The sequence below is a fragment of the Chelonoidis abingdonii genome, chromosome 1 (assembly GCF_003597395.2).
Source record: "Chelonoidis abingdonii isolate Lonesome George chromosome 1, CheloAbing_2.0, whole genome shotgun sequence".
Lineage (NCBI taxonomy): Eukaryota > Metazoa > Chordata > Testudines > Testudinidae > Chelonoidis > Chelonoidis abingdonii.
In genome coordinates this window covers 219,621,812-219,641,902 of record NC_133769.1, presented here as the reverse complement: position 1 = coordinate 219,641,902, position 20,091 = coordinate 219,621,812, and the positions used below count along the sequence as shown (strand labels likewise).

At 37.9% G+C, this 20,091-nt stretch overlaps 1 protein-coding gene across 9 annotated transcripts in view; it reads right to left on the bottom strand.

Moving 5' to 3' along the window:
• Positions 1 to 20,091, bottom strand: part of LOC116825693 (dystrophin) — a 1,328,444-nt gene that overhangs the window by 953,896 nt on the left and 354,457 nt on the right. The window contains exon 1 of one of the 9 annotated variants that reach the window (XM_075059831.1): positions 9,292 to 9,376. The exons of the other annotated variants lie outside the window; for them this stretch is intronic. The gene's annotated coding sequence lies outside the window, so the exon portion shown is untranslated. Of the gene's footprint in view, positions 1 to 9,291; positions 9,377 to 20,091 lie in introns of those variants that run through there. 9 annotated transcript variants of the gene reach the window in all.

The following is a 20,091-nucleotide window of genomic DNA, read 5'->3' as shown; positions in this document are numbered from 1 at the left end:
TATGGGAAAACGTACACACATGCATCCCATGAAGTGGGTATTCACCCACGAAAGCTCATGCTCCAAAAGCTCTGTTAGTCTGTAAGGTGCCACAGGACTCTGCTGCGTTTACAGATCCAGACTAAGATGGATACCCCTCTGATACTTGACAGTTTTTCAGTGAATTTCTAGAGATCATCATCTGTGCTATACCAAATGTAAACTTTACAGGTTTCTCAGTCTCTCTGCCTAAATGACCTGATGTGTGAAGGATTATATTGTTATGAGTGCAATTTCCAAAAAAAAAAAAAAGTCTCTTCTTTGGTATTAACACTGAATTAGCAATTGTTTGTCTTTTGCCAGTGATATTGGTAATGTGATTAACTGTGGAGCATAAAGACATTTGATAAATCAAGCTACTTCTAAATTCTTTGGCATTTATACTTAGTCCGCTTGATTCCTTTTCCCCCCCATCTCTCTCTCTCACACACACACACAAATCTAAACAACAAACTTTCAGTTTCCACAAATTTCACACAAAAAAAGATAAACTGCAGTTTTACCAAGAGTATTACAGTGTATTTGCCAGCACATTGTGTAAGAAGGCAATGTAAGGAAAATATACAGTGTATTCACTCCCTCAGCCCTCTACTGAGCTGTAATTCTATCAAGGGTGAAACTCCAGCAGTTTTTTCAGGCCATGAGAAACCTCAAGAAAGAATTATAACCTTAATTTATGTATATGTAATATAATGTATAGTAAAAAGAATTCTATCGCCTCCAATCTGACTTATTCCATATCTCAGATCTGCCACTTCTCTTTTGTTGTCTTCCTCCTTTTTTCTTACCTCACGTATAACACAATTTTATTTTGCACAGTGTCTTTCAAAAGGTATCCTAAAACACTACATAATGAAATAATTTAAGATAATGAGCTATATTACAGGTACCATGTGCCAGCCGCTGTGGTACTGAAGCATCATGACAGGAATTAAAGGACTCATCCATCTCAGTACCACTACGGATCTCCTAACTCTCGTATTCCAGAATGGAATTTTTGAAGGACTAATCTTTGTCTGTATTACTGTTACTATCACTTAGAGTGTGTGGAATATGTGAGTCGGTGCATATAAAGAAACGTCTTCCTCTGAGAGAAGCTATCACCACAAAACAGAGCAGAGCATATGGCATAACTTTGGAAGATAAGGGAAAATTACTGATCATCAATTCCCTGCGGCACGGTCTCAGATTTTCCCATCCTACCACAAAGACTCTATGGTCTGAGTAGCTTCGGGGATAACAGAGACATCTCTTCAAGACTTCTTCTGGGTTCAGTCTCCATTGGTAAGTCTCTTTTCCATTACATTATGATTTTGGTCTGGCTCAGTCCTAAGAGCATTGTTTGCTTGTTTTCAGAAATATGGACAATAGCAAATTACAGGGGGAAAACAAAACGAGTCTTAGAGGAAAAGATGTCCCTTTACAAGACTGAATCCCTTCCTTGCATGTTTGGAACATCTGCATCCAGAGAGGCAAGGGTGTGGAACTCCTTAGACTCCAAATCAGGATACCCTGGGCCTAGGGTGACCAGATGTTAAGGGGAAAATATTGGGACCACTGCAGGGGGGGCTTTTTGGGGGGGGGCGGGGTTTACACTCACCCATCCGGGAGTTCGGCAGCAATTCGGCGGAGAGCCCTTCAGTCGCAGACGGTCTTCGGCGGTATTTCAGTGGTGGGTAATAAACCTTGCTGCTAAAGACAGAAGCACCTGATGCCGAATTGCTGCCAAAGACCATCTGCAACTGAAGGAATCTCTGCCGAACTGCCACCGGAGACCAGGAAACAAAATATTGGGATAAATGGCAGCCCGACCATACTCTGGTCGGGATGTGGGACAAATGCCTCAAGATTGGGACAGGCCTGATTTTATCGGGACGTCTGGTCACCATAGCTGGGTCCAGTTCAGGGACTGGGTCTGGTTTAAATTTAGAGAGTGACTGGTGCAGGCAGAAGGTTTGCGTAGTGGGTCCTAGGGTCATGATGGGGACAGGTGTGCACGGTGTGAGTAGGTGGCTGAAAGTGTGTTTTTTAGTGGGGAGTTGGAAATCTGAGGTGGAAAGTAGGTGGAAAGGTCTGGGGCAACATGGTAAAAGGAACTACTCTAAATAGCACTTTCCAAATGAGCTTCAGGGGAAAAAAAAACTCCTCAAAAGACGAGAGAGGAACGTGGGCTACTGAGGCAGGTATTGTGCATTGCTGAAGCTGCACAGTGCGAGAGGAAAGAGAGTGGGAAAAAAACATTTTTGCAGACATGAGTAGTGCGACAGGTAGGTCAAACCCTGTAGTGGTTGAGGACTGCAGCAGAATAGAGAAGACAGACCACAAAGCAAATAAGGCAAATACGAGCCAAGCAAGCTCGTGCTTGGGGCGGCAGATTCTACAGGGCGGCATTCCATTCAATCTTAGGGCGGCACGGCCACTTTTGTTTTGTTTAGTTTTGTAGGGGGCGGCGGTGTGGAGTGCCCTGCTGGGAGCCAGCTGCATGCTCCGTCTGCCCCAGCCGATGCCAGGTCTGCAGCAAGCCCGGCGGGGCAGCCCGCATCCTTCCTGCAGAGCAGCGCGGTGCCCTCCCGGCAGGCAGCGCAGTGGTCAGGGCCATGGGATGAGCTTTGCCACTCCAGTTGCGACGCAGGGTTTTTTTGTTTTGTTTTGTTTTGTTTTGTTTGCTTTGCCCCAATTTTTTTTTTTTTTTTTTGCCTAGGGTGACAAAAAAGCCAGAGCCGGCCCTGCTACCAGCTAAGGGCCCAATTCAGCAAAGCATTTAAGCACACATTTAACTTTAAATGTCCCACTGATTTCTGGGTTCTTTTTGAAATTTAAAGCATGGTTAAATGCTTTGCTGAACTGGAGCCTTTGCCAAGTAAGGAGCCAAGAGAGAGTTTTCTGCTGTATCAGAAGTAGGCTGCCCAGGGACCTCTTCAGGCTCATGAAGGCTATTTCCCTTAACTATTTCAGTAAAATGGGAGAAGAGGGATACACAAAGACTATTTATGATGAAATCAAACACAAAGCCAAGGTGCAGAGAGAAACTAAGAGGCATAGATAAGGAACAAAATCTGTGTTTTAACATGCAATTTGAAAACAGAAGCAAAATCAACGAGGCATCAGGAGCTACGGAGAGGAGTATTACACAATTAGTGACAAAATCATGGGAAAGGCCAAAAACCACACCAGTCCTCCTCATCTTCATTCCTTTTTGAAATTCATTTTTGAAACTATTATGAAAACTATTAACATTCACAACACCTTTTTTATTGTGTACCTTTCTGAGGTGACATTCCTTTTTTGGAGGTCAGTATCAAAAGAAAATAAAGATATACTCTTCTATTTTTTTTAAAAAAAGAATATTGTAGGATTCCTTTAATCACATAAAAAGAATGAACAGTTAGATAGAAACCAGAATTAGATCTAATTTATTGACAAAATAATTACATTTGGTTGTCGAAATGTCTAACTGAATTAAAACACATGAACTACCCTAATTACTATTACACTATTACTATTTAATCACTTTAGATGTTCTGGAAAAACCTCTTCAGAAGTTAATACTGTTACTAAAAGATCTAAAATGAATTTCTGTGGAATCCCTTTTATAATCAAGCCATTTTACATGATAAAACTTCATTATAAGGTGGGAAAAATCCCCAGTCAGAAATCCACAAAGTCACCACCTTTTTCCTTCTGCAAGTGTTCTGAAAACTTGCCTATATGGTAACACATTCAAAAAAAGCTGAAGAGAAGGGTTATCCAGTAGTTAGGGAACTAGTGTAGGATTTGGGAGTTCAAGTCCCTGCTTCCCCACAGTCCTATGTGAACTTGGGCAAGTCATTTAGCCTCTGTGCCTCATTTCACCATCTACAAAAGGGGATAACTGTACTTCCTTATTGCACAAGTCTGTTGTGAGGCTAAATGTATTGAAAAGATTATGAGTCACTTAGCTACCACATTAATGGGGACCACTGAAGTACCTAAGGTAGATAGAAAAAGATTGCCATCAACAAACTCCAGTGAGTTATGATTTTTGCTACTAACTGGCCAAGAGTTTTGTACACAACTAACTTATGCTAAACCATGCTACCCTTTCCCGTATCTCACTTGTTTGCCTTGTCCTCCTGTCTTATTTTTCAAAAAGAAAAAAAAAAAAAAAAGACCGAACTTTTATCAAAAGACCTGGTCACGTACCGTAAGATTGCACAGCGCATAGCACAATAGAGCCCTGGCTTGGTAGATGAGCTTTGGAACTGTTGCAATATGCACATTAAATAACAATGTTAGTAAGGTGATTTGCACATTGCAATTCCATTTATGTGTAGAACTGTAGTGTGAGAAAATTTGGAACAGCTTCACTTATATCTGCCCTGAATAACAGTAGGTTTGACAATAGACGTGTTATATATAAAGTAAAATATTTTACCATTTCTGCAACTATTTTTTTGCTAAATATTACCAGCTAGGCTATCTTCTCATCCTGCCCTAACAAAAGGCTTGAAAATGAAGTACTCACCATTTTGGAGGATAAAGCCAACCAATAAGAACCTTTGTAAAATAATGCCAAGACAGCTACTTTATTCCATCAATAATTTGACATATTGCTATTACACTAATTGTAAAATAATATAGCTTCACATAAATGTGAACTCTTCTCCCTTAGTAAGTTTCTTCTAAAAAGAACTACAAAAAACAAGAAATTAGCAAAGGGTGCCCCATGGCTCACTGCATTTTGAGTAAGACACCATTAATCTTCATTAAAAAGTATGGTGAGTCTAGCAGAAATGTCTTAATAAGTTTTCTTCTGATGAACCAAGGTTGGGAAGACATCTAGCCTATCAGTGCCGGCAGCCACAGCCATCTAGTGAGATGCTGGCTAACACCCTTATCTCTCACGGTTTGTATCTCAGAACTGGAATTAATTCTTTTTATTCTGCTGTCATGAGTTTTGTTTGCACTTATCTAATATAACTACAAAGAAAAATGTAATAGAAAGAAAAATTAAAAAGTGTGTTTAAAATAAAGGAGTGGGTGATGTTGGGAAACAAGTAAAACTGAGTTTCATTTTTGCCCTTCCTACATCAAGGAAAATTTTAAAACTTATAAAATAAAACTGTAAATTCTACTGAAAAACAAAGTTGGAGGGAAAATATGTTTTATAGGTTTAATAAAGTAACTGCTATATAGTTGGGGTTGGTTTGTTTGTTTTTAGTAGCTAGACCAGCAATGGTGCACACTGAACTTCACTTACTAGTCCTGAGTTTTCTACTGGCAATAAGACTCTTATCTGAGAGACAAGGGTGTGTGTGTGTGAGAGAGAGAAAAAGGTATCCATTGATATTAACAATCCTTCACAATAGGTTCAGTGCTTGATCCTGAGGCTACAGTCTCAATTTCTTCTCCATTATACTTTTTTTGGACATGGTTGTACTTTCAGATATGAGGGACACATTTCAACTATTGCAAATGCAAGTGGAGAGAGAGGCTATTCAAGACACAGCACAAATATAAAATCAGAAGAGAGCCTTTAGTGGTTATAAGATTTTCTATCTGTACAATGAATTGACAGAAATTACATAAATATTACAACTCATTAGCTATTGTTTGTTCTTTGAAAGATCTTGGTCAGGACCAAGGATTGAATAGCTAAATGATCAGAGGACAAAGAAAGCTCCATGAGTTTTGGGGTTGTTTATTTTGGGTACTCATTGCAGTTGATGCACCTGAGTCTTAACTGTGTCAAAAGGGATTATAGGCTTGCTAGAACTTACTTTTTATTCCAGCAAGGATGCTGATTTAAACATTTAGCATGTTAAGTAAGTTCCAAATATCAGATAGACTGGGAGCCTTTTGCCACCAAATGTAAATGTTCTTTCAGAGTTATTAACATAACAAAGATGCCATATTTAGTAGCACATGTAAACGCATGCTCCTGACAACACATAGATATTAAAACTCATGGCATTTAAAATAAAGTAGGGGAGTTAGCCCCACTGCCCAGGCCAATCTTAACTCAGATAATTGCATTCTGATTAAACTACCCCATGCAGTTTTAATTTCAGGCAGTGTAGTTATACATGTGCCAAGTACAGTTTTCTGTTAGACAGCTGCTATGTTCCACCTTAGAGGTGGCTACATTTCAACATAGATGAAGTGATCCTTACATAATCTTTAACTACCTAAAAGGAGTGTTGTAAAGGCTTAATTATTTCATGTTTGGCAAGTGCTTTCAGAACATCTGATACAGGAACTCAAAGTGGAAATCATTATGCTCTTTGAGGGCTGATCTTTTGCTGGACAGTTTCCTAATGTAACTGGAAAAAGCAGCAGTGATAACAGGGGTATTTGCGTTTCAGAGAACCTTCAGAGACAGTGGAAGTATCCAACCTCTTTTGGCATTTCATCTCTTGCATTCATTCTCTTAAGCAGCAAAGAAATATACCAAGTACATTTCCACATTTTTTCTTTAAAAAAATTACCGCTGCCGCCTCCACCACAACCCTTCCTTTTTTGTGGCTTTAACACTCTGACTCTCCTAAATAATTTTGCAGAATGTCAGAGCAGCTAAAATGTACTATTTGGGGGTAAAATCTATACTCTCTCCCTTATGTTTCTTTTTAAAGAGACATAACCATTTTGTTGTTCTATCCACATATCCTGCCTTTCCTCTTCTCTCTATCTTTCTTATACAGTCACCAGTTCAGGCTCTGAGCTCACCTCAAACATACAAAATCTGTAAAACCATTTGAAATGAAGAAAATAAGTAAAGAATCTTCATTTATTCCCATGTTTGCAAGATAATTTGAAGTCACTGCAAATTGGGAGTGATTTTTTAAAGTTGTTTTACAGGCTTTTTCATGACTGCAGAACTAATGGGTACACAGTTCAGGTTTGCAGTGAAGAGACAGCCTTACAAGGTGAATGGCAGCTTCTAAGCTTTGAAGGGCTTGTTCCCTCCTTCACTGTATAAAAGGAACAGTTTACTGCAGTTCCAATTAATGTTAGCGAGCTTATTTTCAGGAAGGCACATAACTCCTACATCAAAGAAATTAGGCATACAAAAATTATACATAGAAAGTGTAAATATACATTTACATATTTGAAATATATAAAGGTTCCAGAATCTCATGCAGATAACACCTAGGATCTCTGTTATTACAACATTATTTAGTCATTGTGTTTTTAAAAAGAAGTATAGGCTGATAGAGATAAAGGAAACTTTATAAAAAGCTAAGAGCATAAAAATGCAAACATTCAACATATTAATCAGTTGCCAGTGTACATCCAAATGAAAGCCCTGAAATAACATGGAATTTTTGAGTTGGACATTCCCAATGTCTCCGTTGTAATATAGATATAGAAGATATATTTTCTTAATTTGTTTACTAAAACATTGTGGCAGAGTCTCAAAATATCTTGGTATGGTTTTAGGTCATTACTTAAACAGGTTACTTACTTTTTTGTGATTTTTAAAAAAAAAAATATTATTCTTATTATTTTTGCTGAATAATACTGGGTAAAATTCATGTATATTTTAAACCAAATAATCAATTATCTAACAATTTGTTTTCTGAACTTTTTCAAGGAAGAGGACTAATACCCATCGTGAGGAATGCAAAACACTCCCTCACAAGACCAAAGCAATAGTGCATGAAATTGAACTCAAAAAGAGCCACCATTCTGCGTGACTTTTTGGCTGACACAATTTAGATATTTATAGCTTTACGAATGGGCCACTGGAGAAGAAATTGAAGCTCTTTCTAGCCAAAAAGGATTAATGAACATGTGCACCTGGTAATTACACTACTCCATCTTTCTGAAAGCCCTCACACTGCCTCAATGGCAGAAACTATAATGAAAAGCTATTGAAAATATCAGTCTGCATTTCTACAAGTCATTTAAATACTAAAATTTAGAATCCCTCTTCACGTTTTCCATGATCATGATAATACCACAAGTAGTATGAAAATATAATATATACATACTTTTAGCTATTCATATTGTTACCTAACATGCCTCATTTGAAATATAAACCTCATATGATGTAAATTCAGGTTTTAACTGAGTAAAGACCCAAATTAGAAAATTCATGTGAAAAACTATATAAAATGTTTCTGAAATAATTCCTCTCAGAATTAAACTTTAAAATAAAGTTTATAGGAAAGTGAAGTTATGAAATTCACTACTTGCTAAGATGTCTTTCTTTGAAAGAAAGTCTTTTGAGCTATTTGTGACATAAACTTTTAAAAAACTATGCACAATACTATAAATATGCAATTTTCTTGATGTTACCTAGATTAATTTGGAAACTAAGCTTTCTTTAATCATCACATAATGATCAGAAGACATTGCAGTTTCATATTGTATTGTAAGAAGAAAAAATAAAGTTCTATACAGTCCAAATGTTAAAAAATCTCTCTCTCTTGCTCTTTAGCCTCTTACTCAAAATTCAAACGTGCTTTGGAGCATCAACATCTGTATTCTTCCATGTTGTGGCACCACAATATTTGATATTACATTAATGCATAGATGAAGTTGCAAAACATATAAATGGATAATGCAGAGCACATATAAGTTAGGACAGCATTACTAATTCGGGGGGGGGGGGGGTTAAGACAAAGTTTGAACTTCTTTCACAGCGAACTCAGTGAAATGTAGGCAGATCCAACACTAAAACTAAAAAGTTAATTACAGACATAAATCATAAACATCTAAATGGCTGTAAAAGAAGTCTCTTAAAACAACACCTTTAAGTGCAGTAAAAGATTCAAGCTTTTAAAATGGCCTGTTACTGTTAAAATCTATTGCTCCCTGGTGGATTGTAGAAAAAGAAAACACTCCAGTAGAGATAAGTGTGCATGAAATACCCCTTACAGAGTATTCAACCAAATTGGCTAGAAGAAGGAGACTTCAAAAGCAGTAAGACAAGGGATGCTCAAAGCACCTTGCAGCTTTGGGCTGCTGGCCTCTACTGCTGTTTTTAATACAACTAGGTTTAACTTGGGAGCAGAGAAATAATTGAGGGATATATTTCTGGAGCTCTTTGACAATTATATCATTTTGTCACAAGCTCTAAACTAGAGATTATGATGATATCACTTATTCTAGACCTTCTGATTTCAAGTACAAAAGCATCCCCTCCCACCTATTGCTCAGACTCCTGCATCAGAATAGAAGACTTAAGATGCAGCCTGTATAGCATTAAAGCACCATTCTCTTGACTAACAGATTCTCTCTCACGCGCACACATGCTTGCTCTCTTACCTTTAATAACGTGTACAAAATCAGCTAAGTTCCCACGACTGATTTTAGTTCAGAGTATCCAGCAGTGCATCCGCACAAAGCTTTGCCATTGCTAGTGTGAAGAGAAAGAGCTGCTGGGATGCTGAATGGCACATTAGCCAACTTTGTGTGTAGCAAAGGCTCTATGGAAAATCTGGACTGAAATTATTTTGGATTGTGGATTGGATTTCATTGCACCACAGCAATAGTGTGACAGAACAATGACTTAAAAACAGAAAATAATATTTTTTGATCAAACTTGTCTGCAAAATACAAATCAGTATTCCTGATTTTACCAAATAATTTCAGAACTATTGATCTAAAATATTTTGATGCCCAATGTTGCTGTAATATGCTGTCAGCACAATAGAAAATGTTTAAATATGCAGTTTATGAACAGTTTGCATAGTGAACACATAAATTGAATGACTTGATAATTTCAGTCTTCATGGTGTAATTAGAAAAGGAATACATAATGTTGTTACAGTCTATACTATTATGTTCACCAATTTTAAAAGATCGTGATACATTTTGTGCAAAGTATGCCTTGTGAGGTATCATTTGAAAAGTCATAATCTGCTGAATATCATGATCCTGTTGAAATATGTGTAGCAACACTGTATGTGAGGTTATGAGATTATACTTTATGATTGTTATTGAAATATGCTATAATTCTGGGTAACACCCACAGACCAGTTTTTCAGAGACAAAGACACTGGCCCAGCCAGTGTTAAAAGGCTTTTGCCTGCTTAAGAGGCTATTCTCCAGCAGGGGGAAGAAGTTAACAAGAAATTTATATTGCATTACAGTAATGGTTCAAACTTCACATCTACAAAAAACTGCTTATTGCCTGCATCCCTACTGAGGATAATCCTCAAATAGGGGAGAGGGGTATAAAAATGTGAGACAATAGCCTCCACTTCACCTTTTCTCCTCCCATCTCTCTGCTCACAACATCAATGAATACCTGAAGGACACTGAACTAAGGAAGAGGGGTTTCAGGCTGAAAGGAAACCCAGCCTGTGACATTTACTGATTCTATAGTTAGAAAAAAAAACATTTTCTTTTTAGTTCACCTAGCTTGTTAAGTTAGGTATTATCTGTGTTTTATACTTTGATTTATTTTGTAACCAGTCCTGTCTTTTATGCATCACTACCTGTAATCACTTAAAATCTATCATTCTGTAGTTAATAAACTTATCATTTTATCTTAACCAGTGTGTTTGGATTACAGTGTATGGAAAACTCCATTTGGAATAACAGGGCTGGTGTATTTACATTTTCCTTTGATGAAATGATGGACCTTCTATGAGCTTGTATTCTTCAGGGGGGTATGAGCTGTACAAAATGTACACTTCTAGGGGACAATGTAGGGACTGGGAATTTGTGAGTGTCACCTGTATGTAATTCATGAGTGACTGACCAGAGTGCGCATGTGTTTAGCTGGGAGTGAATTAGGTGCGTGAGTAGGCCAGAAGTGGGTGTTCTGCCAGCAAAGCGGTGTAAACGGTACTCCAGGCTAGAGAGTTAAGGGGACACCGCTGTTCAACAGTCCAGATTGTACCTTTAGTAATGTCACAAATGTACAGTGGGAAGTTAATCTAAATTCAGTTAGGCTTATTTTTTATTAACCTTCTGTGGTTTATTTTCAAATCCCTGGCCTTTTCCTTGCCTTGCCACCCCCAACACACCATAGATCACTTTTCAGTTTTATTTTCAATGAACTGTAACCAATGTTTTTCTTCACTTAAAATTAACCCCTCAGGTGTCAGTATTCACATATGATTTCATGGATGGTCTTACCGTCATGCTATAACTTATTTTTTGTGGTAACATCTATATATCTCCAAATGTTGGTTTAAAAAACCCTGCAGTACACTCAATGTGAGAGATATTGAGATTTTTGTTTAAATGAAAATACAAGGATACTAAGTATTCTGTGTTTATTACCATCCTCAGTATGGTGTTCAGTATTCTCCAGTGAAACACTTTTTAGCTTATTTATATGAATCTTTCTAAAAAAGGTTAGAATTGCCCATCTATGTATTAAGTTTATGGAATTACTAGAATATTGAATTGATAGATGCAGCTATTTTGATTTATATTAACTCTTTAGATGAGATTTAGGGAAATTTAAGAATAAAAGAAAAAATGTATCCTCTACCATATATCCTTTGACAAAGCAGTGCGCAGCATTATTCATACTAACCAAGATAGTAAAAACACTGCTTGTTGTAGTCATTGACCTGGTACTAGGACAGAATTTTGAGAATAGAAACTGGATTCCAGGTGCCAGGATGGTACATCACATAGGTGATGACTTCAGTTGGCAAGAGATAGGCTTTATATACACTGTTTAAACATTGCCAGAGAACCAGAACAGCACTTGTTCTGCAGATGTGAGTGCTGGGGGAAGGGACCTGTCTGATCACCGTCTAGGACCTGTGCCCTTATTTTTACCAAATAAAAAGGATAAGAAAATAGGGAACAGACAGTAAAAAATGGAGAGAAACAACAACAAAAGGCAACTTTCCCAGTCATCCAGTTATTTGTTTCAGTATTTGCTATTTATCGGCATTTGTTATTTCTGCATAAGTAACACAATCTTGGTAAATGATAGCAAGCTTGCAATCTGGATTGCATGGTCAGTTGTATTCCATTAAATTCCTATATAGACTTTTGGTTCTGATTTGACCTCAAATAGCTGTAATTTGCTAGCAACCAGTCTCTAATCAGCTTATAAACAATACCAGATTGAAAAGGCAGAAACATATCATTTTTAGGGTTGTTTTTTTAAAGAATATGCTAAGATGTGCCACTTGAAAATATGAACTTCAATATGCTTAGAAGAGATAAAATCAGTACTATTTGTTTGCTGACATATGCAAAGAGGAGTCGTCTGGTGACTGAAAAAAGAAAAACAATAAATTCTACTTATACTCTCTATGTCTTTTTAATATAGTCAGTGCCTTATCAGCACTCAAACACATTCCTGTGAGAAGCTTTGGAAAACTAGCTACAATGCTTGAATACTTCATCTGTCTTTCAGTCTTGTCTTCTTTTATTGTATTCTAATGAAAACATCTGTAATGTACTAAAAACTATATTGCAAACTTAGAAAAATAAAACCCAAATACTTAATTAAAAGATTAGCTCAGAGCAATAGCTGAAGTATATTATGTAGTTATTAATTGCTATACAGGAAAAAGTCATCAGTTATACAACACAGGTAAACAAATATATTTAAAGCGTGGGCTATTGCCAGATATTTGTTTTAAATTTTGGTACTTATTCTTAACAGTTAATTACATTAATCTCCAGATAAGCATTGAAAAACACTTGCAGGGAAGGTTCACACTCAGCTACCCATTTGGTGCATGCACAGGGAATAAAAGTCGTTAGTATTTAGGGCTGTTAGACCATCATCTTTGCTGAGTACACAATTCACTAACAAAGGGAAATATTAGTGTGTGACAAATGTTCAAAGTGTGAAGGCATCCAATATCACCACATAGCTCAGGGCTCATTAGGTAGCTGTTACACAACACTGTAATAACGTATTTCAAGAATACAGTGCCGGGGCACATATATTGGATACCTACATTTCTTGACTAGTCATATGCACCTGCACTTTCTATTTTAAAATGCACATAAGAAGGTTGCATATACATACACACTATGTATTTCTAATGTATCATCATGATAGTATGTAAGGACTATGTAAATATATAATTAAATTCCCTCCACAAGTGTTCTTACTCCACACCCTAACTTTGTTTTACTTCCATTTTCTAAAATGGGATTCTCCTTGTCCATGACATTATGCAGCCTTTTACTGAGAAAAATAAATGTCTCTAAAAGTGGCAGGTCCCGAGTTCCACAGCCAAATGCCTTTTCATGAGAAAGCCCTGGCCTACACCCTTAGAAGTTCACCAAGGAGACAATTAGGGCTAACATCCCTGTTGACACTGTAGTTGTCGTGGTGGCGAATGGAGAAATAGCTGTACTGAGAAAAAGACCTTGAAATGGAAGAAATCTAGTGTATTTAGAACAAAGACTTTGAAATACATGATGACTTGGATAGGCAGTCAATGTATCGCAGAGTATTGCTGCACTGTGCTCTCAGTGGCCTGTCTCTGGATCTCTGCATGTTGAGCTAGCTAATGCCAGATAATTCTGGAGGAATCTAGCTTGAATGTGACAAAAAACATGGAGCACCATGCAGAGGTTCAGATCAGAAAGACTTTTGGCTAGCCAAAAATTAGAGGAGGAGTTTCTGGCCACTGCTAGTGAGATGGATTTGTAGGATGACTGTATGTTGCCCTGGTTATTGGGATGTTTTCTGTATGACTACATGGGCCTAACTCAACAGGAAGCTGTCTGGAAAAACAGGCAAAGGGAAAAAAAAGGTTAAAGATGAGCCACCTCTCAGCAAACACTTCAGAGTTGTTAAGGGACAATGGACAAACTATTCATTATGATAATTCTAGTTCAACCTCCTGATGAAACTATAGAACTATTTTTGACCAGACAGGTCAAAGATCAGGAGCACCAAAGAACAAAATCATCCAGGGAGGAGTAGAAGAGTTACTCTCTCAAAAGAGAGGCAGTAGTTGGGTCAAGAGAAGCAGACTGATACACATGGACCATGGTGAAGGTGTCTGAAGAAGTTAGGCCTGCCTCCATCAGGAAATAGTAAGGCTTTAGGTAAGGTAGATGTGTGTAGACTGTTTTAAAATCCCTTTTTCTCTAATGCTTTGTTCCTACTGCTAAAGTAAACAATACTTTGGCTTGAAGAAGTCTATCTGATCACTGTAGAACACCTGAAGGGAAGAACTGCAGATGCCTGAACCCAGTTGGAACTGCAGGTTAAGAATGGTGGATACACAGGATATTGTAGCCCAGGACTTGGAGAGTTGTGAAATCCATCCTGAGACAGGTAAACACATGAGGCTGAACACTTGGGGGGTGCATTCAGAGAGACCAGAAAGGATGCAGAGATGCAGCTAGTCCTGTAACCATGACAGATAACATTTAGGGATATAGAAGGAGAGATTATTTCCATAGGACCTCAAGATTGTGCATTGCCTTGTCCATCAGAAGGCAAATATCCTCAACAGAAAGTGATATTATTGTCTGGCTAGGTCGAAAGATTGTCAGAAGACATTAGGTATGGGTTTAATCAGGCTGCAACTTTATTATTAGATAGATGTCTGGGACTAACCCAGTGGATAAAAAATGTGCAGTGCAGGTGCAAAATGTGTGTCCCTCCAGCAGATCCACTGTCAGGACCTTTCAATTCCAGCCCATATATCTCTCTATATATTTTTGAGGGGCGGGGGGTTCCATCAGCTCTCCTCTCCCTTTTCATCATCGTCCCTCCAGAAATTCTCTTGCCGGGACTGTGATTGGGGGAGGAGGTCCGTGCTGTACCAATCAAAGGAGTCCCCAGCTGGCTCCTAGCCTGCTCAATTATCAAGCACCTCTCCTTAATTCCTTTTCCAAGCCATTTTTCCATTCTTTTGTGCCTTAATTTATGGAGGGAGTACCTGCACTGAACACCTGCTATACACTTAAATAATGAGTTGCAACATATGGCCTACAGTCCATCGTGCCATGCATGAACAGAGCCCACCTGAACCTGCTGCGAGGAAGGTGAAAAAAAAAAAAACCACTGCACCTGGCCAATATGGTGGTAATAGAAAAATTCCTTCCCAGCCCCCTCTTAGCGGGGCAGCTAGCGTAACACCCATAGCAGATATAGATAAATACCTGGCATATTTGTGACCTAATTAGGGAGGGAGGGTCGGTGCTGCCCAGCCTGTTTCGAGTGAAAGAGGGGAATGGCCAAACCCATGCTGATCTTTTTAAACCCCTCATTCCTAGGTGGTGAGTCATCCACCATTCCAACTGCTCTTCCAGTCATCTCCTCACCTCTCCCCAAGCCAGACAGCATTGATCTCTTCTCCTTGCCACCCAGACAAACCCCTTCCTGCTTAAAGTGCAGGGTGGTGATTTGCACCTGTACAGTTGCTTAAAGTGTTTGGCTGAGCATGAGCCAGCTACTTTTTGCCCACAACTTCTCTCGTGCAGGTACTGGGACAGTCAAGTAGTGTCATCAGAGGTGTGTAGTTTTAGGTGGATGTACCATACATAAATGCAAAAACTATGAAACAGCTAATTTAGAAACCTAAAAATTAATATTTTTGTTAACAAAATTAATCAAGAATAGCATCAAAACTCAAACTGTATGTTATTCTGTGTTGCTCAGAGGGAGAGGCTATTATCAAGGTACACCCAAGTCCTTTTTTTCTTCCGCTGAACAGTGTGAAGGCAGTTAGGGAATTTGCCACACACACAGACTTTAAGGGCCATCTTTCTTCCTCATGCATTACTCTGTTCCACGGCTACTGTTCCTGCCTGTCCCCAGGGTTGAACTCCTGGCACAGTTAGCCTTCATTGCATATGTAGACAATAGGGGTAATGGCCTTGGGTCTAGAACAGCCTGTGTTTGACCACAATACAGATGAACACTTTCTTGTTTGGCTTTTTTCTGTAACTGCAGAGCTCTCACTTTAGGTGGGCTTTGTTATTGGCAGGTGAAAATGACTTGCATTAGTATTAATTTTTTGCCTGCTCATAAAAGCTCAGCTGCATTGGTCTGGGCATCTTGTTCATATGGCAAACCTGAGAATACCCAAGGACATATTTTATGGTCAGCTAAAGCAAGGAACCCTCCTCATACAAATGATATAAAACACAAAACAATTTAAAAACACACTGAAGTCAAACATGAAAGCATGTTGCGTGTCCCAGAAACTGGGAAGCAACAGTCCACAACAGAGCAAGGTGGCAGCAGATCTGTTACATTAGACGTTTCAGATACTTTTTTCCATTATACCACTACATTTGTGTTTGCCATCCCATGTCTTCATCCCACAGAAGCGTTCACAAATTTTTTATTACATTTATTTCCACTCCGTTGTTATTTAATTTATCCCCAATTTTTGTTTCATACTATGTACCTGACAAACATTTCACAATACTCTTGCCTTCCCCTCAGGCAAGTGGGCCACACCCAAAGAAGCTTATACAGAAGGAATGAGCCCTGTTCAAACCACTGAGCAGTGCTCCATAGAGGTTCTCTGTGCTAAGGAGCTTCTACTACAGTTACCCAGGTCAGACAATCACTTCTGACACCATGAACTATGTATTAGCTAGCAAGGAATTAATACAAAAGTGTAATGATCTTCAGGGTCATGTGATCAGGCCTCAACCAACTGGATTGTGTTTGGCTGTGCAAGCACATCTTAATTATATGTTATATATTGACATCTTTTCAGTAGGCTAGCCATTACAATGTGATAATTACCATTGTAATAACTGATTTATTAATGCATTTCAACATACCGAGTACAGAAATGACTCAGAAAGATTACCTCTATGTGCAAATGATAATTATATTTTTACAGCAGCCACTCTGTGTGAAGGAGAGACTGAGAGTAGCTGATTATTATTATCAATAATAATAATAAAACCACACACGATTTGACAATTGACAGGAAAAAGTATTGTGCTAAATATTTTTCATCTATCTGCAGTATTGGTCAAAGAAAAAAATCAAATATACTCAAAGAAAAAACGCCAAAATTTGTTAGCAGTATTCACAATGAATAGTTCTGCTAGCTCTAATATACAGATCAAAAGCATATTTTAAACTAATTTTGATTTTGCTTCTTCTGCACCTCTTGTGGTTCCATTCAAGTTACAATTTAGCATGAGAAATCCTTGTCCGATAAATTAGAGAACCTCTTGGAAAGTGCATGCACCCAGTCAGAAAGGAGAAATAATTCTGCTTCAGAGAAATGCATGTCCTATTTAGACTTGTATTTTATCACACTGGTCTTGGATCTTAAATATTCATGTTGATTGTTTTAATGTACTGATTTATTCATTTAGTAATTCATTACTATAATAATGTGATCAACTTCAATGGATATATTTAAACTGTAACATACATCTTATCTTTGTGCTGTACCAAATTCCTCCATCAAAATTATTAATTAAGAAAGAAAATCAAGTCCTTTTTAATCTCAAACTAAAGAATGATTTTTCTTGAAAAAAATACAACTTAATTACAAAAATGAATCCCTGACTTCTATGAATATATGCAGATAATATTAAAAGTTCGTATAGCAAATGAAAAGGCAACAGAGTACTGATGTTTGATTGAGTGCATTATGAATGTAGAAAGTTTGCATCTGGAGAGCTCACTGGTCATATCATCTGAAGTATAATGAGGGCAGATAAGTAGAGATTTGCTGGCATTGCTATTCAGTAGTTTATAAATCTTTGTCCTTTCCTTCTCAGCATTCATTTTGGTGTCTTTGTGTTTATTAATCTAAGCACATTGCTTTACAAGGGCAGTTTAGTGGAAAAGGAGTCAGGACCCCTTACTGTTTGACTGTACTTACTCTTCAACTAATTTGCTCCGTGATTCTGGGCAAAATCACTTAACCTCTCTGGCTAGGATTTTCAAAGGAAGCAAAGAGAGTTAAGCATCCAAATCCTATTGAAATGAACAGAATTTGAGTACCTTGCTGTCTGAGGTGACTCTTAAAATCCCAGCCTTTGTGCCTCAATTTATTCTTCTATTAAATAAGATATAATTACTTGAATTTGAGCTATAAATTCATGAGTTTGTTGGAAGAAGATTCTGAGGTGAGTGATTCTTCTCAAAAACTCAAGAAATCTGAACATCCTGAGAGGCAAACACAGAGTTAGAGTAAGGGATAATGCAGTGATAGCTCAAACCACTGCCTTCTAAGAGAATTTTAGTCAAAAATGAATTTTCTGCTCCTTCCATCTCTTCAGGGGCAAAAAATGGAAGGGAATATATTCCCTTATATTAGTACAATGAATGGAATTGCTTTTAAATTATAGATAGGCAAACCTACTGAAAGCAAATTCTTTTGTTTTTGCTCTGCTTCCATCCTGCAACTTCTTTTCTGGTTCAGGCACCTGACAACAGCAGCCATATGATGTGAAAAAGAGCATATGATGTGAAAAATTCACATTTTCAGCAGCAGTAAGTACTATCATGCTCCGTGCATATGACATCTATGGGCTGATGTGACAAGTTGGAATGTTAACGGATAGGCCATTAGTGAAAAGTGACATTTTACGTCATGGAGAAAAACGTTACAAGAGAGACAAGGCACATTCACACACACGCAAATACATGTTGCAGAAGGATAATTCAAGGCGCTCATAGGGTATGTCTACACTAAAAACTTAAGTCCACCTATACTGGGTTGACTTACATCCACCACAGTAATTATTCTGATGGTTCATGCCCACACTATCCTCCTTGGGTTGGTGGTGCGCATCCTCACCAGAAGCACTTCCACTGCCCTAAGAGGGGCAAGTTTGGGGAGCTGAGAGCCTGGTCTTACATCAACCTATGTAGTGTAGACCAGGCCTTAGTAACATGCAGACAGTGTCTACCCCCTTTCCCATTGTATCAGAATATCCCTATTACAGATTATGCTATTCTCAATTAATATATTAAAAATCAGTAGAAGGGGATTTTTGGTTTGGTTTGGATTTCAGGGAGGGAGAGGGAGGGTTGGGAGCGTTAATATTTCTTCTTGCGCCCATATTTGTGTAATTTGTTGACTCCTGATATTATAAACAGAATCACTTTGTATTCAAAGAAAGACTGAAGATTCATCTCTTTAGCCGAGCACTTAATTAATGTATAGTCAGGTAATAGCTTTGCTATTTTATTCCTTTTTTGGTCATAATAGTAAGACACCAGACATCAGCAGAGCTATGTGTATTTTTATGGTTTTATACTAACATTATGAACGTGAATAAACATATGCACTGAATAAATTCATTGTTACAAACTGTCCAGAAATCATAATGGGAATAGAATACTGCCACAGTTTGACTAGCTGTTACAGTTACAGACAGACTCAGTCTCTTTTGTATTAAAAGAGCTGCAAAAGAGTCATTAAGCATCTTCAAGGTCAAAATGACACTTGACATCATATCATTAATATAGCAGTGTCAGAAAATGACACATCACAGCTATAACTTTGTTAACATTAATAAAAAACCCTTGTTTGGTGCTTTACATTTTCAAAGCACTATACAAACATTAACTAATTAATCCTCACAGCAGCCCTATGAGGTAGTTATGTATTATGATCATAGTTTTACAGATTAGCAAAGTACTCTGATTGCCTTCAAATATAAAGTAAAAGGAAGACGAAGGCAGACAGACTGTAGGCCAAATATATCAAAGATGTAAGTAAGCAAAAATCCATTAAATCACTAACTTACAACAATTTGGCCAACCTAGTGCAAAATGGTAATCAATGGCATACATTGAAGTAAGACTATATCTTTTCATGCTGAAGCCCTGCAAAATAACAATGACTTTGTAAATGTATAAAATAATGTCAGAAAGATCTGGTTGACAATATAAGATATAGAAAAGAGGGTACAGAACACTTTTAAATAAACATACCAGGTTAGCAGAGAAGGTGATGGCATACCAAGCCACCAGTTATGGATGTGGGCCTGAGGCTGAAGAGGATCCTGTTGGGAGCAGGAAAGAATCCATTGATTATCCTTCACGTGGGAACAAATGATACTGTTAGATTCTCACTGGGACAAAATCAAGGAAGTCTATGCCAGGCTGGGGAAGATGCTTAAAAAATGGAGACTCAGGTGACATTCAGTGGGATTCTACCTGTCCCTAGAGAAGAGTGA